This window comes from Ictidomys tridecemlineatus, chromosome 3 (genome assembly GCF_052094955.1).
Source record: "Ictidomys tridecemlineatus isolate mIctTri1 chromosome 3, mIctTri1.hap1, whole genome shotgun sequence".
NCBI lineage: Eukaryota > Metazoa > Chordata > Mammalia > Rodentia > Sciuridae > Ictidomys > Ictidomys tridecemlineatus.
This window is the reverse complement of record NC_135479.1, coordinates 30,526,126-30,551,087: the sequence shown is the minus strand read 5'-3', so window position 1 is coordinate 30,551,087 and position 24,962 is coordinate 30,526,126. Positions and strand designations below refer to the sequence as shown.

Genomic DNA, 24,962 nt, shown 5'->3' with positions numbered 1-24,962 from the left:
AAGATGATCAGGATTTATATAGGCAGAATGGAAAACACAAGGCTTTTCAGTCAGAAAGCATATACCAGGTTTATATCAGTGTTTCCTTTCCTTGCAATATTTTTTTTCTGTTTTTAAGTAAAAATCACATGATTCTCAATTCATTTCCCCCAGAAGATCTTGTTAAGTTCATGGACCTCGATGGAGTAAATTAAGTACTAGAAAGATGCCACCATGCTTGCAAATAAAACGAATTGTCCTGTAGGCCAAAAATAAAAAGAAGAGTTAAGTCAGGGGTGAGTGAGGTGGAGATGAAACCTTTGGCCAGCTGAGCTTATGTCTGGTGTGAGCCTGGAATCAGGGCTAGCCAGGCACTTAGCTGGCAGAGTGTACTAGGGATGAAACATATTTTGCATCAAGTGGAAATCTAAAGCTGGGCCCGTTGCTGGAAATAGGAGGTCATGTGGATCTCAGCTTGTCAAAGGAATTAGGAAAAGGTTGTCCTCACTATTGCTATGACTGTGGCTTTGGGACGCTGTGAAATGATGGCTTTGTTTTACAATATTTAGGTAGAGAGAAATTTAAAGTTGACATTATATCACTAGCTTGGCAGCTTGGACCTTGCCTATCCTCAACATGATCACAGAGCAGGAACACACACCCCTTCTGAAGATCTGGTTGAACTGGAAATCTTAGATGGGGAGTTCAGTAGAGGCAAGAGCAAAACCTGAGAAGGTTGAAGGATGGGATAAAGAGAAAAAGAGAAAGAGGAAAGGCTCAAAAAGGTAAGATAAATATCAAAATTCCAAATCACAAAGAAATTCAATGCTAAGTAAATAAAAGAAGAATAAAATGACCAGAGAGAAAGAGAGGAAAAAATCATAGAAATTCTCAGAAATAAACATAAATGAAAAACATTGAATGAAATATTTGCAAATTGTAAAGCATCACATTTAAAAAAAAATCATTGGCCTGTAGAATATATGTCAGAAATGCAATGATTTTCAGTCTACCATCAGAAAGTCCATGAGTATAATCTATTATAAGAACAAAGAAACAAAACTATAACATCTTAATAGATGAAGGAAAATATTTGGTAAATTTAAACATGTAACCATGATTTAAAAATAAATCTTAGTAAACAAGGAATGGGAAGATATTCTTAACTTAATAGAAGTCATTTAACCAAAAACATACAAGTAAGCATTATTTTTAACAGAAAAATTTTAAATACATTCTTATTGAGGTCAGAAGCAAGTCAAGCATGATTGTCATCATCCTGATATTCAGTGTGAATTAGAGGCCTAAAGACAATGTAAAAAACAAAATCAGAGGCACAAGAAGCAGAGAGGATGATATGAAATTATTCTTATTTGCAGAGTATGTGATTGTCTTTGTAGAGAATCCTCGAATAATATATACAGAGAAATCATTAACCTTTTTGAGAAATTAATGGGATTGCTGGATTAAAAGTCAAACATGAAAATCAACTGTATTTCTAGACAACACCAAAAACCATCTAGAAAATAAAATAGAATAAGATTATTTCACACAACAATAAACTATACTAATAAATATACTCAAAGATGTCTAAACATTTTATGGAGAAAATTATAAAACATGTTTGAGGTTCACAAAAAGACTGATCAATCCTATTGTACAATATAAAAAACTCATGGGTTGGCAACAAAAATGTCAAATCTCATGATTATTCTATGCCTTCAATGCAATTGTATCAAAATTATAATAGAGGTTTTTGTGGAAATTGACCTTAAAATTTTTTTGTGGAAATTTTTGTGGAATAGACCTAAAAATTCAATTGAGAAAGTACAGAGTGTATGAAAAATATTTAAGAAAAAGGTCAAGCTATAGAGCCTTGTTCTCTCAGATATTAACAGTAAAGCAAGAGTATTTAAGAGAATATGTCTTAGGATCAGGGATAGGCCAGCAGATTCCTCAGAAACAGATTCTGATATATGGAAAGCAAGTTCATGATGGAGACAACATAGGAAGTCAAGGGAAAACTATGGAATCTTTATTTAATAAATCATGCTGGTTCAATAGATTTTTCCATGAGAAACATAAAATTAGCTCTTTACTTCACCCCATACAAAATGCAAATTCCATATGGTAAGAAACATAAATGTGAAATCAAAAGTTTAAAACTTTTAAAACCATGTACAGAAGAATATCTTTATAACATCAAAGTAGAGAATAAAAAAAAACAATTCCCAAATGAAAAACTCAAAATGTAAATATGTCTCTAATAAAAATTACTGTACAGAAAGTAAAAATATAAGCCAGTGGCTGGTCTTGGAAAGACATTTGCAAATAACAGACATTAAATGAATGCCAAGAATAGGTTGCTAACTTGTACAAATCTATAAAAAAAAGTAGTAATTGATAAAAAACAGTAGAGGATGAATAGGCAGTTAAAACACATAAAAAATGAAGAAACAACTGACATGAAAAATGCTCATCTTTGATAAAAGTGAAAGAATTGAAAACTAGATAAACAAGGTACCATCTTATCCTTATCATATAGATAAAAAAATTGAAGTTTGAAAATAAACTCTGTTGGTAGAGATTTGGGGAAATGGGAATTTACATAGCCTGTTCATGGGAATATAAATTGGTCAACAATTAGGAGAATAATTTGGCAATATCTAGTAATATGTATATGTTACAGACCTTGTAATCCAACAATTTCATATCTAGTTAACCTGGAGAAAATTCTGCCCAAGTACAGAAGGCTATAAAGATAATCATTTCAGCATTTTTATAGTAATAATTGACAATAACTGAATTTTCACTATTAGAGTGAATAAATCAATGAATATTAATATAGTCATGCAATGGAATATTATCTAGGGTCAAAGCAGCAAACCCCAGTCATATGTCCAACTGAGTAAATCTCAGAAATGTAATGTTGACTGACAGAAAATGAATATCACATGTGATTCAAGGGCATTTATAAAAACTTACTAGGAAGTCAAGGTGGATATCACTCATTGATAGAGAAAAACATGGATTAACACACAGAATTGTGTTGTTTGTTGGAGAATGATAAAACAGAATAGGATCAAGAAGGGGGGAATATAAATATTGAATTGTATTTATAATAATTTTTTCTTTAAAATCTATACCAAATATTGAATTGTTAAAAGTTAGTTAAATGTGATGGGAAGTACAGGAGTATTCACTATGTATTTTCCTCCATATATAAAAGATTTCATGATACTTTCTATTTATTTATTCTTAGTAGTTATATATGACAGTAGAATGTATTTTGATATATTATATATACATGGAGTATAACTTCTCATTCTTTTGGTTGTACATGATATAGAATTACATTGGTCATATAATCATATATGCACATAGGATAGTGATGTCTTATTCATTTTACTATCTTTCCTATTCCCATCCCCCCTCCCTTCCCTTCATTCCCCTTTGTCTAATCCAAAATAATTCTAACTTCCCTACTACCCCCCTTATTGTGAGTTAGCATATCAGAGAAAACATTGGGCCTCTGTTTTTTTTTGACACTTTCTCTATTTAATGGAAGAGTTTTATAGTTATTATACTAGTAGCCCCATCATTGTGTCTATTCATAGCTCTGATGTGGGCACTGACCTTTCTGTAGTTCTTGATGTTCATCCCACCCTGTGCCTTCCACAGCCCTGCTGGTGTGATAGCTAATGGGACCAGAGGTGTTTCATATGAGGAATTCCATCCTTACACTGGCCAGTGGCCTTCCGGGGGAAAAAAACAGACCTGAACCCTATAAACATCTTTCCTTGGAGTTTCGAATCCATGGGAAATTTCTAAGTGACACTGGCATCAAAGCATTCACACTTTGATGCCTGTGGCTGCCATTTTGGGTCATGTGCAAACTAGGGAGTAAACAGATTGAACTGGTCAACAGAGGCAGGTAAAACCTCAAGGACCCTGAAGGAAGAAAGAAGCTCTGATGCTTATTTGAGAGCTCTCCATATTTTATGGTTCTCTCCAGTTCAAGGTAATATAAAGTCCAATGAAACTTTGCCTCCTGTTTGTTGGATTTGATTAAATATCTAAATTCTGATAATTCTCTCTTCCTTCTCCCTTGAACTTCTGATCCTTGTAGTCTAAAAAATATTTAGAAAAGATAGAATGATAGAATCTTTGAGTCAAAAATCAGTGCTAAAGATAAAAACATTTTCAAGAGGAAGAAGGAAGGAAATGGGTTCTGAAGCAGGAAATAATCTTTGATCTTTGGCAAAACTCAGAATCATTTAAAAAAAAAAAAAAAACCTTGTAAGTTGGGAAAAATATCAACTTGTAAATATTCCCAGTCACATTTCAAACCCTTCTTCCCACTTCCTACCCCCACTGCTGTCTAAAGAGGAAGGACAAGTGTTAGAAATGGTTTGTACCAGTTTACAAGGGGCAATTGTTAGAATTTTTTGGAATGTGGAAGTTATTTGCTAAACACAGACATTCTTAAAAATTAAATTATATAAAACTTATAGTTACATAACTTACATTAACCCAAAGTCATTACTTCCTAATTATTTTGCTGTCTTTTATTATCACTTATGCTTTTGAAGTTATTTGCATGCATTTTATCTGTGTGTTGATATACATAAAGATGTGCTACCATATATGTTCCTCATTTTGCTTTCAGTGACATGTTGGGGGTTTGAAATGGCTGAGGGGAATATTTACACCACAGAAATTGATAAATACTACAAACCAGGGCTTGATTATCTGGATTTTAGAGAGTGATGGATAAAATGTTAATATGGCAGATTAAACAAAAGGCAGTGTTATGTCTATAGCTGTCATATAATGAATAGCTTAGAAATTTGAGTAAATATTCAACTACATTAAAAAATGATACCCAGTTTCACAAAAAAGTTGCTAATATTTTTGATGAAGAACATATCTGTGGCATATATCTTTGCCATTTCAATTTCTTATTCATTAACATAAACAACTACATTTACGTCGAAACTATAGTCATTCATTAGATACAGACAAGTATTGACTACAGATATAAGAATTCAGCAAAAAAACAATGAAGATATTCTATAGAATCTATGAAAATGTTCTATAGAATCAGCAAGCTCTATAGAAATCACAGTAAAGAGTATTACATATTTTAACATTATTTGTAAATTGTGTGCTATGTATTTATTATGTCGGTAAATTTTACAGTAAGAACACACACTCACACACACACACACACACACACACACACACAGACACATATATACATAGATACCTACTTTTTAGAAGCAGCCTGGAAAGGCTACATTGAAATTACATAGGATATGGGTGTGCTATAGACAGAAAACAAAAGACTAGTAATTTAGTAATTCTGGAGCCTTGGTCATGTTAGGATAGAAGAAGTAAATGAGGAAGAGAGCAGCTCAGGTGGGATTGTATTATATACAGTAGTAAAGGCCAGGGGCATGGGGTATGTGTGTTTAGAGTAGTTCCCATGAGGAATTAGGTATAGAAGATCTTTAGAACACTTTTCTGTGGAGTGTAATACACTTTCCCCTTGAAGAGCTTTAGCAAAGCTTTACTTTGTTTTCATCTTTTTATATGTTTGTGTTTCTTTGGAACACATATCTGAACTTAGATGGTCCATGAAGCACTTAGTTATGTTCAAGTCATGCTAGCATTTAATGATAAAATTATTATTTGCATTCAGTATAAGTTTACTTGGAGCAAATTATGCCAAGCTTGCATTCCATCCTGTTAGGGTAGACTGGTTACACAGCATACCTATATTTGGAGAAAAACAACAGAGGCAACAACAACACAACCATTATTGCTATTAATTATTGTTTTTATATATTACCAGTAGTTTTTCTATATTCTTTACCTGAAGAAATACATAAATGATTTATTGTCAAATTCTGCATATGAGGAACAGAACCAGAGAAGTGGTACAACTTGCTTCAAAGCACGTAATTTTGCACTAGCAAAGCACTCTAGCCCCTGAGGTCACACCATCAGTCAAGTCTGAAGTACAAAACTGCCAAGCATGGGTAGGATAATGTAAAATTAGTCTTTTAGTTTCTAAAGAGCACTGATATCACCTGAGGACAAGTCTCTCTCAAGATGCTCAAAAACTGCCCAAGTTTGACTTTGTCGATGGATTGAATAAAAGCATTTATTGAGCATCCAGTTGCTTTGGAGAATGTCACAGACATTTCAAGAGAGACAAAGATGAATAAAACATGGTTCCACCTTTAAAGACCTTAAAACCTAGATGCTTAAAATCTAAATCAGAGTAGGACAGGGTTTTAAAAATGTAAATTAAAAAAGCCCCTTATGATTTTTATGAATATTCTGAAACTAATAAGTGTTACAGGGATACGTGCAAATGTTTACATATTATTTAAAACCAATTACATAAGTATAGGACTGGGAAAAAAAATCTGCTTTCATAGCAGCTTTTATATAGCCTCTCTAGAGGTTTTAGGATTAACCTCAGGACTAAAATGCTATTAAAACTTTTGATGTATTTTAGGTTATACTTAAATTACACACTCAGAGAGTCTCTTTTCCCTGTGTAGAGTTCTGGAATGGTCAGCCAGCCCAGCAGCAACTTTTCTTGGTAAAGCTATAACATTTTAAGAGGAGCCCTGCAAAAGACACCTGGGATACACGGAAAAGGAAAATCTAACCAGTCACGTGAAGGATGAATGAAAGAATCAGGACGTTCAGCCTGGACAAGGAAGACTCAGGAGAGTAGGTGGGATCAGATTCCAAAATATTTGGAGGGTTGTCATGTGGAAGAAGGAGTCAATACTTCTGAGCTGCTCCCAAAGGCAAAATGACCCGAAGTCATGGAGAGGTTAACTCAGGTTAGCAAAAGACAGTGAATGCTGATCTATTTAAAAAATGGACTGTGAGCTAGGGGAAGGGCTCTGGAGAGGGTGGTAGGCGGGAGGCTTATATTTTCAACATAATGTTGAAAGCATCTTCCAAAATTAAAATCCTATGTTTCTGTAACAAAAACAGTTCCCTAAATCTTTAGTACACACACACACACACACACACACACACGATCATATTTTCCCCAATGCAGAATTTGAGAGATTGTAATTAACACACGAGTAGCAATTATCTTTATATTCCTTTTAGAAGCAAAAGGAACAGTGACGGGTTATGACAAGAGAAGAAATACGCAGCCTGTGTGCATAGAAAACCAGTGAAGAGTGGGCATAAGCCCTGGGAATCCTCTCTGGGGAGAACAGGGAGCTGTTTTGATTTAAAGAAGTGAACAGAGAAGGAATATGAGGTTAACCCTGGATGCAACTTTAAATCCTTCAGCGCAGTGCCTAGCAGCCATAAGAAAGCAAACAAAAGTCTGCAAAGCTTCCCAGAGGTGATGAATAGAAACAGAAAAAAGTCACTCGCCTAGATAAATGCTACATCCCTGAATTGCCTGTGGCTCCCACCTCCTCTGTACCGGGCACTGCAGTCCTGAGGAAGGGCAAGAAAAGGCAACCAGAATGAGGTCAAAAAAGGTCTGGCACATGGATCTTGAGCTAACTCACATAAATCAAATAAGTGTAATTGGCAAGTGGACACTTAGAGACAGAATATATAAAGGAAATTTCACCAGAAAGGGCGGGGGACAGGCGGGAGCCAGTGGAAGAAACCGCTCTAGGCTTGTTGAATACAGGAAAAACAAAGAGAAGAGATTGACTTTGAAATCCAGACAAAGCTCAGCAGAGAAGCAAGAAGAGTTAGGGGAACAGATATTGGCCCGGCTGATGAAAGCCTCAGATATAATCCTGACCACACCAAGCAATTTATTAAAAGTTGTTTCTTCCCCATGAACCAACCAACTTCCACTGGTCTCTAGCATTCCTTCTGACTTATTTCATTAACGTTTCCTTCTTTTTCTGGAGCATACAGAGCCCCAGGGAGTCTCTCTCTTCCCCCACCTCAACCCCACCAATGGGGCATTGAACGAGAGCCAGGGTGTTGTCTGTGGAAAGAGAAATTGCAAAACCACAAATTGCACAAAATCGTTACTGCCAAAAATCGAAAGGAACACACAATATCACCATGCCTCTTTAAAAGCAATTGCGCATTTTACAGCCCTCTGGATAATTCAGGTTTGTTTGGCAACTTTCTCACCCATACCACCCAGAAGACAATGCCCCTCCACCAGAGGCAGTTGACCTCAAGAATAAGTGTGGTCGAGGTAGTGCAAGCCTCTGCAGGACACTGATTTGGCCCAATAGGATTCTATTTTCTACTACTGTGTAGTTTTTGACTTTAAGGCCCAAAGTTTGTCACCACAGTGCCAGGGACTCCCACCAAAACAGAGAGAGTTCCGAATAATCGAATAAGATCCCTTACAGATATGATGTACTTTCAGATACAACATAATCCTATGAAAGGAGGCAGGAAAATTGACTTCCTTCCCCCTCCCTCACTCTCTGTTATAATCTTAGAAACTGGGGTGCTAACTAACATTCTCAAAATCAAGCCACTTCTGAGGGGGTGAACTTGGATTTAGCCACAAGCCTCCTGATTTTCCCTCCCGGGTTTCTCACATGGCTCAGCCCTATTTCTCTGTGGGGGCATATGGTCCTGGCTTGGCTAAGCAATCTGCTTCAGCTGCGTTGGCATCTTACATGTCCCATACATATTTGCTGGACCTTTACTTGGAACCCTTCTGTCGTTCAGTGCAGACCTAAGACTTGTTGCAAGGGACGCTGACTGGGTTTTTTTTCCATTTGTTTTGATTGTATAGTACAGTTCTTATTAGGATATAAAGCCAAATCCAGGGAGGATGATGAATATGAGGGCCCAAAGGAGCCCAAGTCACCCTTGCCTGGTTATTTTAATGCATTTCTGTGATTTCATGGGTTGCTCAAAGATGGCTTGGGGAGTTGAGTAGACTGTTTTGTTTGTATGGTGTAAAATTCAAGTGCAAGTTTGCATCTCAGAGTATCTACTAATAAAATAGGTTACGGTACACTGTGCAGGCATGTCTTTGAGAAAAAAAAGAAATCTGAAATTAAGGTGACCACAATTTGAGCCTTCTAAGATGGAATAGCAGCCAGCACCTTCCCGCTTCCCCCAATCTGGGAGGTAAAGGGTGTTTTTTGAAAATTTGACAAAGAGATCTTAGGGTAATAATCATAAACATGCACTTATGTTTACATATAATGGCTTAAAATGCTGTTGTAAATTGACCCTTCGCTTAATTTTCACCATGAATATATACCAAGTGCATTTTAGTATTTAACATCAAATCATTTAAAACAGTGGTGAACTTAAATAGACAGTGACAGTCTGATAAAGAGCTACTAAATATGAACATACAGGAAGATAAACATAGGTGGTTTCCCCTGAACAGCACTTTATGTTCAAAATAAAGAATGTAGTCAAAAGCTAACATTTGTACAAGCAATATACTCATGATAGCACATGAAAAGAGGGACTGCTTATAAAATCTAACACGACTTTATTGGTAAAATCTGCTTAAAATATTCATAACATGCAGGTGTCTTGATAATGCAATAAAGACCAAAGCAATATAACACAGAGCTTGACATTTTTAAAAATTCCAGTGAATGCATAATACTTTGACATTAAATTTAAATGACTTTGAAAGTGAATGTCTCTTGTGGTGATGTTTGAATATTTGGTGTATAGCAATGGGATCAATTTATTCTAGAGAGCAAACAAAAACATCACCCTGGGAAATCAGTAGAAACTAAGTTTTTCTTGCAGTTCAGCTGAACATGTAATTTTCTCAGGGACTGAATGATTTGAAAGAGAATCTGTTAGAGCATATATAGTATGTATAATTCAAGCAAGCTCTTTGGACTATGATGGTTCTAAGAATGTCTAGTTAAAAGCTTTAGTGGCTGCTGAGATGCAGCCCTTGTTGGAAATTCCATATGAATCAGGAGCTGAGAGTTGATGTGGCTTCCCAGGTTTTACCTGACCTGATGGTTGTTGATTTCTTGCTTACTCATTACTCGTTACCTTTTAAGCTACTTTTGAATAGTCAGGGTCTTTATGTTGATCTAAATCTATATCCTGCTTTTTGAACTTGGATATTGTTATTATGGAATTTTGTAAATATACACATTCATAAATATGTGTATAGGTATACATACACATACACATCTATACCTGTATGTGTATGTATATACACACATATGTGGGTGTATACATACATGTTTGGTTGAAGTCACTCTTAACTTTATTTTATTAAAAAGAGAAAAGAAAAACAATGTATTTGCATCTTAATTCCAAAGGCAAAATTCTCCAATACTCAGAACTTCCTGTTCAGACCTACCATAATTTTATCTGTTCTTTTAGAATAGAGGGTAATGGTAATGTGGGCATAAATGCTGGAAGTGTCAGAGTAAAGAAGCAGAATCCACAGGACATTAATTCTAGAAAGAACACCGGTGTGTGAAGTGGCCATAATGCAGTAGACACTGCAAGGAATTGTTCAGGTAGCTACCAGGATCTATTCATCAAGAAACAGCCTGCAACCAACCATAAGATGATCACCTAGGTGAAGAGGAATAAATTAGTCATCCATTTGAGAGACACTGAATATTCAGATGTTGGTGTCACATGGTCATAATAGCTAAATGAATGTTGCCTACTTTTTCCCTTCTTACTTTTATCTAGCTTTTCAGATGCAGTTTGTCATGGCCACAATCAGGTTCCAAAACGTTTTCTAAAATGCTCCATGATGTTATACAAATCTGTACTGTAAAACGGTAGCTTCAAACTGTGGCTGCATTTGTTAAGCCAGACCTTAAAAATGCAGCAATGTGAGATAGGAGCCATAAAGATTAAGAGGTTTTAGGAATTATAGCTGGGAAGTAGATAACATTTCAAGGAGGAAATGTACTTACATTTTGCTGCAAGTGAAATGCCTGTCTTTAAAGGGTAGCCTCTGAAACAAAGAGAGAAAAAAGTATGTTAAAAAAAGTATACAGTAATCCATTCAAAATGAAAAAAAAGAAAGCATTACTTAGCCTTTGAAGGTACAGCTACTGACTGAAAAATAATGAGATGCCTAAAGAAGAAAATGCGCTTATTGGGGGTACACTGTTCTTGGGCGTGCAGGGAGCTGTCATCTACAAGGAAAGTATTTAAGTCAACTGGCACATCTCATCACATGCTCAATTCTGTGGTCCCTGAATGTCCTAAAATTTCAATACCACTAGACACTCACTTTGTCTCCAAGGTCTAATCCTAGAGAGTAAACACAAGGAGTGGTTGTGAGTACAATGGCTTAGACTCAGCCTCTCCCTGCTTCAGGTTCATACTGACATTGTACCTTGCTCTTGTAGGCCCAGTTCTGACACATTGTTCCATTAAATGAAAGTCCTCCAAAAATTATAATTTTCTCAATTCATGCTTATGGGGATAAGTGGACAGTTTTCTTTTCCAAGAAATAGAAAGCTCTTGTGGGGGACGCTGAAGGGTGGATAGAAATCAACGCCAGTTTTCTCTTTATTCAGGATGCCAATAAAAGGAGAGGAATAATTAGACTGTGCCTGTGCTAGGAGGGAATTTGCCAAGTGTGGAGGCAATTTGTTCAGTGTGGCGGCCCACCAGAAAATTCACCTTGTTTCCAAATACATTTTTTAATCTCCTGTGGTTATATCCAAAGGAGGGCTTTTGAAGGTAGCAGGTTTATTAGGGGATGGCAGGGAAGAAACTCCTTATCATTCTGAGATTTGGGTAGTTCTAGGTCATCTCTTAAATGAGCACTCAAGTCATGGTGCCCTTAGACCTACAGAAAGATCTTGCCATGCCATGCCACCCACATGGATCAGGATAAGTCAGATGAGTCACTTTACTGAGAAATATTTTTCCAAACTCTGCCATTTCTATTTATTTATATTTTTAGGAATACTGTGCCTTTGGAAAATATATTCAGTGTTCTGAGATGGATAGAAATAATAATAGCAACTATCTCAAAGAATTATTATAAGGGTTAAATAAAATAATCAATGTCAAATAGTTACATAAAATAGTGCCCATAGAAGATGCTATAGTTTGGATCCAGAATGAGGCCCAGGTGTTAAAGGCTTGATTCCAGATCCAAACTATAGTATCCACTATGGGTGAGTGAGAATTACTACTTAGTGTTGTTACCAATGCTTGACAAATCCTACTTAGTGCTGTTACTGTTGTTATAATTATTAGAAGGACAAGTTGGAAAGCCAAGTTAAGAACATATAACAAATCCACGAAATGGGAGCTGGGAGGGTAACTATGTAGAGAGTCTTGCTTGGGCAATATGTCTCCATTCGTGGCAGTCAAAGCTGTACCATTGTCCCAAATTTCTATCCCAGATTGCTTTTTTCCAGTCTTTAGTCCTCCAGCTGCTGAGTATATTCAATAAACGTCCACGTTGCAAAATCTCTGAACGTTATAGAAAACCACCTAATCCCTCATTTAGTATCCATGGGGGGTGGAGTTCATAGATTGACAAATTGTTAAATTATTAAATGGCTGGGCCTATGAAGAATAGGGATAATTGTGTCTCACACAGGTAGACACTTGATCCATTTTTACTGGACTAAATTTCTTAAATAGATCTCATGGTGTGAATCAAGAAGATGTCATGTATCACAAAATGGAAGAAGTTTTGAACACTGCTCTGATCACAGCCTGACATACATTCTCCCCATCTCCTTCCATTCCAAACAAAAAAGTGTACTGAAATTGTGTAGTTTTCAGCTCCTTTGAGGAACGTGTTGCCAGGAAACAAATTTATAATTCTTTCACCTACTGAGAAAAGTTTTTCTAGTGCTTCAGATAATGGGTTCTTTAGCCATAAAAGTATGAACAAAGAAAATTGTTACATCGTGGATTCACTGGACAAGAACTCTTCATTTGGGCAATGCAATTTTACTGCAATGTGTTTGATCACTTTGAAAATTATTCAGAGCTGTCCTTGAGGTTGCATTATGTATCTACCAATGTGATGGTTTCTATCATTTTTCTTGGGGTCCAAATCAAATCAAGCAATTATGAAGTCTGGGGTAGTTTGGTTTTCAGACTGTGTAGCTACATGAAAACTTGTCTTTGCTTTTTAAAGCTCATTTCTACTTTAGAAAAAGTAAAACCTGAATTCTTAAAGGAGAGAGGCCTTAAAATGATTCATTCACTGAATGTTTGTTGAGTACCTACTATATCAAGGCTCTAATAATCCATCCCTGGCCCTCATGATGAATGTCTATCTGGCTTTAGGGACAACTGGACAGTTTGTAGAACCATTACACATGATGCAAAATTACACCAATGGTCAGTGAGAGAGAAGGTAGATTGGTGATCTGATCCAGCCAGGGAAGTCAGGGAAGTCTAATTTAAGGAGGTGTTGGAATAATAGCTGGGGAAAATGCATATTTAATAATGATACCAGCAAATAATTTTGAGTGCTTTATGTGCCAGGAATGGCCCTCAGTGCTTTTCCATGTACTTATCAGTTCATTCTTTGTAATAGATCCTGTTGACGGTCTACTCTTATCCCACAACAGAAATGGTGGGGAGCATGGAACACACCAAGCAGGACATGGGCTTCAGGCAGGAAGAACTGGCTTCTTTGAGGGACCAAGAGAGCAAGACCATCATTTGCATTATTTTGTACATACTTTGACAGAGTCCCTTCTTCCACCCTAGAAGAGGAAGCCTAGTCCCTCTGGTCCTACCTCAAAGGGACATCTTGGCCATCTGCCTTATAATATGGTACCCAGTATTCCTTGAAACTCTTCAGAAGCATATAGCCAGCAGTTTACCATCCTCAGATTATGGAAGGGAGCACTGGGCCTGATTTCATAACAAGGCCCAGAGGGAGCACACTTTTTCAAAACCCTTAGATACCTATTTTGGTATCCTTTAGTTGGAACCCACTCTGATGAATGCTGGAGATCTGTCTCTATCTGTGCTCTCAAATGAAGGTCCTGGAGAAGCTGATCTGCAGACCAACATGTTCAACCAGGAGATCCTCTATGCCATCCATCTATCTCAACTTCTCACCCTGATTCCTATGGCTGATCCCACCTGGTTGCCATCTTGGAAACTATAATTCACACTCATTAGAGAATAAGACCACTTAGTAACTTTTAAATGTTCTATGCCAACTGAAGAATCTCATAGAGCTTTCTCCTGTTTAACATTTTTATGATTTGTAAAAAATTGCATCAATGTAAGAATAGCTGTTTATATAATGTAACATATGGAGTCACAACTCCAAAATACCTATTCTTTTTTATGAAACACAGTAAGCTAATTCCTTTATGTCCAAGATGATGAATTTTGAGATGAAGAGGCTACTGCCTTCTTATTCTGAATATTGAATTAAATCTTCTTTATATTATAATTTTATTTATTTTCTTAATGTTGTGGTAAGAATGGCTAGTCTCTATTCCACTTATACCCAGGAGTGCTGGGAACCAAAGCCTTAAATTATTTGGGAATTTAAGAATGAACTGATGAAGGTTTTATTTAATGTAGAACATGCCAATTGTCAAATAATAACAATAATCATAACAGTTTGTGAATGTTGGCCCTCCTCTTCACTCTGTTCAACACTCATTCCTTAAATGGTCATAAGAGGGGCACATGTCATCACTAGCCTCTTGTCTCTGAATTTGGGTCCTGATTTGACCTACCATAGACTCTACTTTAAAAAGTCAAATCAGACAGGTTTTTCATGAATATTTCTAATTTTGCTCAGTAGCACTTGAGTTCCTACCTCCACTCCTCAATCTGGCTGGTGTTTTAAGAATTTTTTTTTAAACATTTCCAACAACTTCTCCTATGCCATTGGAATTTCAATTTTCTTTTTTGTGCCTTTGCCCAGACCTTGGTGGACAGTTCCACTGACTTACCATGTTTACTTACAAAGGGCTTCTTGTGTTTTCGTTTTGAATAGTTAAAACGCTCTTAATTTAAATAAACAATTTTCATTACAGAAAATTTGGAAAATACAGAAAATACTGCAGTGAAGTAAAAGAGCTCAGAACCGCACAGATTTATCTTGACGTATAAAAAGAAGTGAATGCCTTGCTCAACACCACAGCCTCATTTTCCAGAAGCCATTACAATTAATGGTGCATGGGGGCATTCTTCTTAATTGCTTTTATGCTTATGAAAGAACAAATATATACACAAAACTTTATACACACACTTGTATCATTTTTTTAACAAAACTGAGGTCACACTATATAATAATCTATAATATGCTTCTATTATCTTAATAGCATTTTTTTGGACATACATTCCAAGTCATTTTATATAGATCTCCTATTCTTTGTAGTGGCTAAATGAGAGCCCATTATGGATACATCCTAACTTATTGAATCCATCCCATGATGGACATTTGGATTATTTGTGAGTGTTTGCTAGAAAAATGAACTTATAATGACCAGAATGTTTTGAACATTTGCATTTAGACTCATGGTTTTATGTTGTAGAGCAGTTCTCAGAATTGTGGGTACTATATAGTAGGATATCTGAGGATTCATATTAGATAGAGAGTCCAAATTTTTCTTCAAGAAGGTTGAACTTACTCTCTTATCAACAGTAAGGTAAGTCTTCCATCTGTATATTTCACTAGGCATGTGTAATTTCTATTTCTTATTTTCCTCTCTGTGTGATCATCTTCCTTCTTTAAGATATTTTATTCAGTGTTCAGCAAAGTTTTTGAGTTCTAAGAACTCTTTCTCTTTCTCCAGTTGTTCCTTTGTAATTATTTCCCTAGTCTCCTCAGGAATTTGCATTATTTTGATCTGGAGTTCTTTTTATTTGTTTCTTTGAGGTTACTTCACAGAGAGCTGCCTGTCCCTCCTTCAGCCTGCTGAGTCATCTTCAAGGCTGTGCACATTCTCCCCCATTGGCACCTGTCTGCACACATCAGAAACAGATCTTTCTGATCCATTGAGGGGAGACAGGTCCTTGGTGCACTTGCAGACAGGCTCTTGAGTCTGCAAATGGCGAGAGGTGAAGGTACTGGGAGGCTAGGTTCCCCAGATGAGAGAAGCCACAGAGGTCTCCAAGTTTTCAGAATCATCTGGGCAAATTCAGAGTACTGCGATTTTCTTCAAGTTATTTAAAAAAGGAGCCATTTGGGCTTATCCTCAACCAAGCATAAGAAATAGGCATAGCTGCTGATAGTTTCCACTTTGTCTGTGCTCACAGATCACTTGGGATCTTGTTAAAAAGTAGATTCTGATTTAGCAGGTCTAGGGTGAGGATTTGGAGTCTGTATTTCTTACAAGCACTTAGGTGTCACTATGCAGAGCCATGCATTAGCAGCTGGTTCATGAATATTTTGAGTAGAGAGGTTATAAGTTTCATGCATGAGCTGGGCCCCTTGTGTCCCCTGTTTCCTAAGAAGCAGCATCCAGACTACAGAGACCAAGCCTTGCCCAGCACTGGAAATGATGGTGCCCACAAGCTGCTCATCACTAATCAAACCTGCACCATCTCCAAGAGTCTGTGAGCCAGGGTGTCTGGCATGCCCTCTGAATTACCAGCAAATGAAGGCCAGGCTTTTCCCACCTGCAGGCACAGCGTTCCAAATTACTTCATCACCCCTGCAGAGAGCTGGGAGAGAGGCTGACTAGAGTGCCCTTATATGACTTTCATCCACATTTTCAACCACTTCAAGTTATATTCAGACTTCTCTGTATGTCTCAATTGCTGTTAGAATATCTGAATGTTTCTTCTGTCATTTTAGATTATTCTTGGTATAGATTTGCATCTGGCTACCACCAGACTTCTACAAAAAACTGAATTTATTGCATATCTCATAACTTCTGTTTGAGTCCCATCTTTAACAAATCACAATAGAACTTTTTATTGCCCTTTAAATTTCCTTATAAATTCTCATAACTTGACTACCTTTCATCAATCAGGCCTTTCATTGATAGCATCCATATACATATATGGATATTTTGTCTATTTAAATGCATTTTTTGGTCCCTTTTCAGTAAGTACAGACTTAGGGCTAATGTTTTACTTCATTATTGCATGAACAATTTCAATATTTATAAATATCTCCCCTTCCCAGGTATTGAATTTGACATAAAGGTGATCAATCAAGTGAGGGGACCCATTTTGAGGGGCTACATTTTGCATGGAGTACCTGGTAGGAAACTTTCAAGCTTACACAGTGTTTTCATGTAGTTGTTCTCATATGATCATATGATCTTCACATCACTATGTGAAGAAAGAAAACAAGTTTTCCAGCAACCCCAGTTAACAGGAGAGGAAACTTGGCTCAGTGCAATTGAATGTGCACCCAAAATCATATAAGAAGTGATTTAAACTAGAATTTAGATTTTTATTTTAAAGTTAGTGCTTCTCAAGGCCATTTTAAATTTGAGCTTAATATTTAAAGATTAAGAGCCTCTTAAGATTGTTATTAAAACCACTCTGATTGTACTGGTTTTCAGAACCTGGAACGGCCCTCCATAACTTACAATTGATGTACTCTTTGCTTCTTGTCTTCACAAAAATAGAACACAAATCAATAACAACAAATCCAGAAACAGCTTCCAAAACAATGAAGATATTTCCATGCCAAGCTGACATACCAGACCAGGCAAAGAACCTCAACTCCAGGAGAAAAATTTCAGGAAATTTGCTTGAGGAAAAAACATTTCATTTACACTGTAAGTAAAGTGTAAGGAAAATGTATCTTACACTGTGCCCCATAAATATGTACAGCTATTATGTGTCAAATTAAATAAAGAAAAAATTCACTTAAGGATGGTTTGCTCAGAAAATGTTAACATTATAAACATTATAATATTATGTTATAAATATTGTAATGTCATGGATGTGAAAATATTTTGGCCCAACAATTTTATTGTCTACAGTCTTTAAACAACATGTGTTAATTGTAATTTTTTTTTAAAGAAGTTAAATGTTCAAGTGAATTTGGGGAACATTGGATCAAAGATAAAGAGTTATTTCTTTTAAAGAACTTTTAATTTTTAAATACTTATTAGATTTATTATAAATTCTAGAGAAAGGGAATGTTCCAAACTTATGTGATTGAAGAACCCTTCTTGCCAAGCATTCTGAGGGACACTTTAAGGAGAACAGTGGCCTCGGTGATTCAGGGAATTGCTCTCAGAATAGAGATGTTGGAGCTGAGATTTCACAACGAACTGATGTGGGCTACAAGAAGAGGTGGGAAAGGGCCCTCCTCCCAGAGGAGGGCATGTACAAAAGCCCTGATACAGGACATGTGCCAAGGGAACACAGAGTAGCTCACAATAGTTGGACCAGAGGATTCCACATGAAAGAATTGAAAGAATCAGGAGAGATGGGGATAGAGGTGATCAAGAGTTAGGTCATCCCAGCCAGGTAAAGAATTGAGCACTATCCTGGGAGCCATGAAAGGCATTTAAAAGTTTCTAAAATATGGGAGAGGTGTAAATAGATTAGTGCACCAGTAGAAGGAAGAGAGTCAGCCTGGAGTCGGGAGCTGCTGAACTCAGATGTCTGCCTGGAGGGACCAAACCAGAGGGGGAAGATGAAAGAGCATGGGAGAGAGAGAAACTGGGGGAAAGACACAGGGGCTAAGGAGAAAGCATATGCAGGGCCAGATAACCAACTGGATGTGGATAGCGGGGGTTGGGCGACTCCTGGGATGGGGTGGTGATACAGTCCCCCCAAAGAAGGACACTATGGTGGGGAGGAGCAGATCTGTATTGAACCTAATACCCGGCTAGAAGGTAGAATTCAGGAGAGAAGAGTTGATGTTCAGAGCTGAAGCTGAATCAAAACAAGTTTTAGAAAGGTTGAATTTGACGAGCCACCAGGACATGAAAGGGTTAAGATCCTCACAAGTAAATATATCAGAGATAACTACAGTTCTAGGAGTCTGGAGGTCATCTAATTATTCACCAGGAAACACAGATCTCATTTAGACATTCTATATCCAAAACCCCTCAACCGAGGAATGACACTATGAATTATTTTAAAACAAACACAGCATGGAGAAAACGTGATTGTTTAAAACCTGAACTGATTAGCTCTTCCACCATCTAAGGGGCAATCAACTCCTTCATGCTGGTGGAAACAGAACTCCGTCTCAGAGTGCCTCTGCCTTCACACTACTGACGTTTGGAGCTGAGGGTTCTCTGTGGTGGAGAATGTTCTCTGCATTGTATCATGTTTAGTAGTGTCTTTGGCCTCCACCCTCTACATGGCAGTATTTTCTCCTCTCCCACCTGTGACAACCAAAAAATATCTCCTAATGTTAACAAATTCAGCTGATGGGCTCTCCCTGCCCCCCAAGGTGGGAACCACTGCTCTGTGCTTTGCATTCCACATAAGCTGATGGAATTTCCAAGGACTCTGCTAATTCCTTTGAGGCACTAATGGGTGAAACCTTGAGGAGGTGACCTTTTGTTCAGCACAATGTATTTTTTAAGCTTTATATATTTTTTTAATTGTCCAATCATCATGGATGAATTTTTGGGGACACAATATTATGTGTGTGTGTGTGTGTGTGTGTGTGTGTGTGTGTGTGTGGGTTGTGGATATTTAAATCGGAATAATTAGTTTAGCTATCACCTCAAATACTTATCATGTCTTTGTGATGAGAATATTTAAAGTCTTTTAACTGTTTTGAAACAGAGCATACATGTCTGTTATTAACTACAGTCACTACATTGTGCAAAAGATCGCCAGAGCTGGTTCCTCTTATCCAATTGAGACTTTGCACCTGTTGCCTAGTATCTCTCCTTTGCCCACACACCTTCCCTCCCAGCCTCTTGAAAGCACCACCCTACTCTATAGATTCCAAATATAAGTGTGATCATATGGTCTTTGTCTCTCTATGCCCAACTTATTTCCCTATACGATGATATCATCTAGCTTTATCCATGCTGTCACAATTGATAGATTTTCCTGTTTTGTTTTGTTTTAAGGATGAATGATAGTCCATTATGTGTATACCCTACATTTTAAAAATCCTTTCACCCTCTGTTGGACACTCAGGTTGCATTCGTGATTCGGCTATGGTGAATGGTGCTGCAGTGAACACAGGAGTACAGATGTCTCTTTGATGCCCGACTTCAGTTCCTTTGGAGATATACCCAATATCTGGGTATGTTTGCCCTATGGTTGTTCTATTTTTAGATTTTTGTGGAAACTTCGTGCTGTAGTAATGTGTATTTGCAAAATGCAAAATTAGCTTAGACCTTGATTAGATGGCATGGGGACTGAATTCTGCTGCAGAAGAAAGCAAGAGGGGCAGAATTCCTAAAGTAAACCCTGGAGCTTGTGGAGCAGCAGGAGGCAGGGTCTCTTGATGGCTGGGGAGATAGATGGAGGGCCTGTAAAGACAGGGATGTTTCACATTCAATCCTAAATTATTTACTGTTCTGCAGTGTAAGATTCCTCATTGTTCTGAGGTCCTGAAGTGGAACCTTCACCCAGAAGTGAGAGAATGTCATTCTCCCAGGATTGAGCAGAGATTTTGTGTTGGGCATAAACTTTCAGGCTTTGACCTCACCACTACAATCTTATATTTTCTATCTTCTTATATTTTCCTTTTTCTCCTCTTTTTTTCACATCTATGAAAAAAACCCTGATTTCTCTGCTTGGAATCACCAGGAAACTTAACTACCCCGCAGGATGCTGAAATTCTGGTGGAGGAGGGCAGAAAGGTGCTTTAGACTGGATCTGGGCAGAATTCAGCCTACAAATTACCCTCGACAACATGGGGTCCTCTCATGTGATGTCCCCCCTTACAGATCAGTAAACTGAGGTACAGAGGGCCACTGTGCTGGGTCTGAGGAATGCAGGTCTTGTGTCTCCTAGTTCTGTGCATTTTTTAGCAGAGCACACTGTCTATGTAAATCACATCTCTCTGATGAGTTGACACTAACCTCAGAGGGGCCTTTGGTTTCTGCATGAGCAGCTTAAGGTAAAAACCATATTAGAATAAAAAGGCTGCATAAAAGCTCTGCGACTGAAATTCACCTCAAGAATATCTTGATATTCCACTTACATTCAAATCTTTCTCCTGTGGCATCATTAAAATATGATCTGTCTCAGAAAATTTTCAGCTCTCAAACATTTCTTTTCACATTTCTATCTCTGTCAGCTGACAGTACAAATGCACAGAAACCTTTCATGTCTCACAGGCTACTGTCCAAACCTTATAATTAAATAATGAATTTCTAAGGATTAATTATTCAAATATCAAAGCTATGGTTTGGGGCAAAGAATGGAGTATCTTTCTAATCCGTTATAGATAATAGGAAAGCTGGTCAATAGTCGGGCTTACACATCTAGCTACTAGTTTAATGGAACATTTCCTTTGAAGTTAGTTATGAAATCTTATGAATCTATGTACATAAAATATATAAAAAAACCCCACACATTGAAATCCTTCCTCGCAAAAGCTAACCTCAATTGATGTTGCAATAAACCCCTTCCAACAGGAGAACAAATGGCTTGAATTCCTTATGGATCAGAGCATGAACCCAGGCAAATTCTTTCTCATCTTTTTATCTTCTGCAGTGTCCAGCAGACTATTTCCACACACAGGAGCTGTTCAACAGGGAGCAGTTAAATGAATGAACCTCCAGGATCCTCCACCAACAAGATTCTGCCTGCCTGGCAGCCTCCACCACCTAAGCTGTCTCTGTCATCAACACCTGTGCCCAAGGCCTGCCACATAATCTGTGAAGCTCAGTACAAAAGTGAGAAGGTACAGTTCCTTGATCTAAAATTATTCGGACTTTCAAGACAGGGACAGCAAAGCACTGAACTAAACAGAGGGCGTTGTGCACTGCGTGGTGCAAGCCCACAGAGGGGTCTATCCCAGCAGGGGTTCCCACATTGATTCCTTTACCACATGAATCACCCTGCCCGTGTTGAGTGAAAAGCCACTCTCGAGACCCCTGTTCCTTCTTTTCTTTCTCAGTCAGGCCCCTACTTCTTGGGTCTGGTCCCTGCTAGTCTTGCCCTTTCTGTTGTTCTTTCTGGACTCTTGCTCTAAGTTGAGAAATTTTGCCGCTGTCTTAGCCTTCTCCGTCTATCTGGTCACCTTAATGGAACCTGATATTCTCACCCAAGAACACTGCAAGGTAGGAATTATTATCATCCCTTTTTACAGATGAGGAAACTGGGTAAGGAGTAGACAGAGAGGTTGAATATTTAGTCTAAAGTCACCAGTCTGTAAGTGGAAGATTGAGGGTCTAACCCCACCCTGACTCCTAACAATTATGCTCTGCTACCCAGGTGACCATTGCAGCCAGGGCAAAGGTCAATTTCCTGGACTTGTACAGAGCCGAACTTATATGGTTATACAAGGTGAGCCTCTGCCAGGGGAAGGGGTTTGGAGATAAAGATGACAGCTAACGATAAGTGAATATAGGTGCCACTCTGGAGATATTGGGCATGCTGGTAGGCTTCCTTCAGTTATGTGGGAAAACTTGTCTCATTTGTGTTGGCTCTGAAAGGAAATGGATATTGCCCCCCAAAACTAGAAGCCTTGGGACACTTGCATTAAAACATCAGCACACCTATTTCCATATCATTAATTTTAACATCTGCATATGATTTCTTTTCAAGTTAGTCCATTGTCACATGGACCACAACATTGGAAAAAGAAACTATTAGGACAGAGGGACACTCAGAAAGTCTGATGATGACAAATGGGTTAAATGTGGCAAAGGTCAAAGATAATGAAGGCTGAGTAGTATCTTTTTAATTTGGTGATGAGCAGGTCAGAGAAGGTCTTTAAAAAAGATAATTTTTGTTTAGCTTTCTGAGTGGAAACTAGAGTGGAGAGAACGAGGAATTAGTGGAGTTGCAGGAGGAGGAAGGGAATGGGGTGGCTACTAGCCTGTTTTCTGCTAACTGCATGTGGGGCAGGCATGTAGATTATCTAATTTAAACCTAATAATCACATCATTTCAGTGGGGAGCATCATGCTATTTTTTTTTTATGCATGAGAGAATAGCCCCAACCCTTGCCATTCCAGATGGAGCTTATCACTCTCTGCACCTCCATGTATCTTTATTGATGCACATGTGGTATCTTTCTCTATCTCAGATGCAAGTGAATGCATGTCCCCAGAGATCTGAGGATATGGGCTAAAGAGACCCCTGCATACTTCTGTGAAGTCTGCGGTGTTGTCTTAATAAATGCACCCCAACCATGCTTCTGTTCCCAAATACCTGCTGGCTTGAGTTAGCATATCTTCAATATCACTGATTGGAGTGACTCACTCCATCTCGGATACACACGCTTGGCGTAAGAGAGCCCTGGTTCTTACATCCTGTGCCACACCACTGCCTCACACCCTGGGACATAGGATCCCCCATCTGGAGGGTGTGAATTTGTGGTTTGTTGGCTACATGACTGTCATGCCATCTTCTTATCTCAGGCACAGCCTGATCCCTGGCATTCAGAGTGCTTAACTGAACTGGGTGAGCTCAAATGGACTGCAGCATGGACTAGACAGCCACAGCTTATTGTCTCAGGGTCAGCTGTTGGTGTTGGAGTTACCTGGGTTGAAATCTTCAGTGATATACTTCAGCCTCCATTTCTCCTCTACTGAAGATGACATTCATCTCCCCCAGGGCTGTTGGAAAGATTAAAGGCCTCACTCTCTGGAAAGCACTTAGAATAGCACCTGGAAGTTCATAAGGCTTTCTCCAAACAGGGGGAACAGATAGTCCAGCAGTCAAGGTTGGGAAGGAGAAACGCCCCTCCTGTGCCTGTGTCCCCTTGAGATGGGGACTTCTGTACTCCTCTCTATCAGTGGCAGATAGTGGCATGAGAACATCTGGCTTCTGTCTTCACCCCCTCACTTTCTCCTCTGTCCAGCAGGAGGTTTTCCCAACAGACTGTAGGAAACAGATGTCCACTGGGCTGTGTTACTCTCACAAGCAAGATTCCTGGTTGCAGCCACTGTTCCTGAGTGCATGGAGTCCCAGACTTCTGTGTCATTGCAACAGGCATCTGCTCTCTTGGGGTCAGCCCTGCAGCCCATGCATGTTGGGAAGCCACAATAGCATGGTGCCAGTGCCAGTCTCCTGGGTTCAGAGGAGGCAGTGAAACCCTGGTCTGCCTGCTTCTGTGAGGTTTCCTAGTCACTCTGAATTTGGAAGCCACTGGACACTCTCTGTTAGTACAGTTAGAACTTCAATACCCATGTAATGAATGAAGAGGATGAAGAATTAGTATTACCAAGTTAGGGTACTGCCTGGGAACCTTAAAAATAACCACGAAGAACTCACATGTGGGAATGAAGATCTTGGTGCAGCTATTGTGACCAGCATTAGCATGAATGGGCAGAGCCATCCTTTGCTTCTGAGTTGCTTTGGGGGGCAATGGCTTGCAGTCAGCCTGCTGCTGAGGTCAACATTGGGTTATTTGGACAAGTAGTAAAAAGTGCTAAATTCCATCTGGGGTAGAGAAAACTCCAGTGAGTGGTTTTGGCTTTCAGTTGAGTGCTAGGCCCTGGGAACACCAGCTCCAATAATCCAACTTAGGCTCCTTTTTCTCTTGTTTGGAGTCACACAGGCTGAATAGGGACTGTGGAAGAACCAACCTCCCCCTCCATGTGGCTTGCCCACAGGCTCCGGAGGCTCCTTGCCAAATGGTCTCAAATGGGCTTTTTCACAAAGCGTATTCCTTAAGTATGTTATAATTTCTCAAATCTGTATCTGATCATGACATCAATTTCTTTCTTTCTTTCATAACCCAAACACTGATTAAAGATTGGGGCCCCTGGCTGGCCATCTTTAGTCATTCAGCTAGGATAGACATTGAAAAGGCCATTGTCTTGATCAGTCTGTTTCTAGGATAGATTTGCTCAGAATTAAGGAAAGTGGTATTGGTTTAAATCACAGAGTTCAATCTTGCATTTAGAATGTGAGTATTGAAAATGAAAGAAAAGTGAAAGGAGGCACACGGACTGGAAGGAAAGGAGC

At 38.4% G+C, this 24,962-nt stretch overlaps 1 protein-coding gene across 1 annotated transcript in view; it reads right to left on the bottom strand.

The window, feature by feature from the left end:
* The window catches only part of Ankfn1 (ankyrin repeat and fibronectin type III domain containing 1), a 383,862-nt gene that overhangs the window by 241,648 nt on the left and 117,252 nt on the right, over positions 1 to 24,962 (bottom strand). Inside the window, exon 2 of the mRNA XM_040269006.2 lies at positions 10,887 to 10,927. The gene's annotated coding sequence lies outside the window, so the exon portion shown is untranslated. The remainder of the gene's footprint in view (positions 1 to 10,886; positions 10,928 to 24,962) is intronic.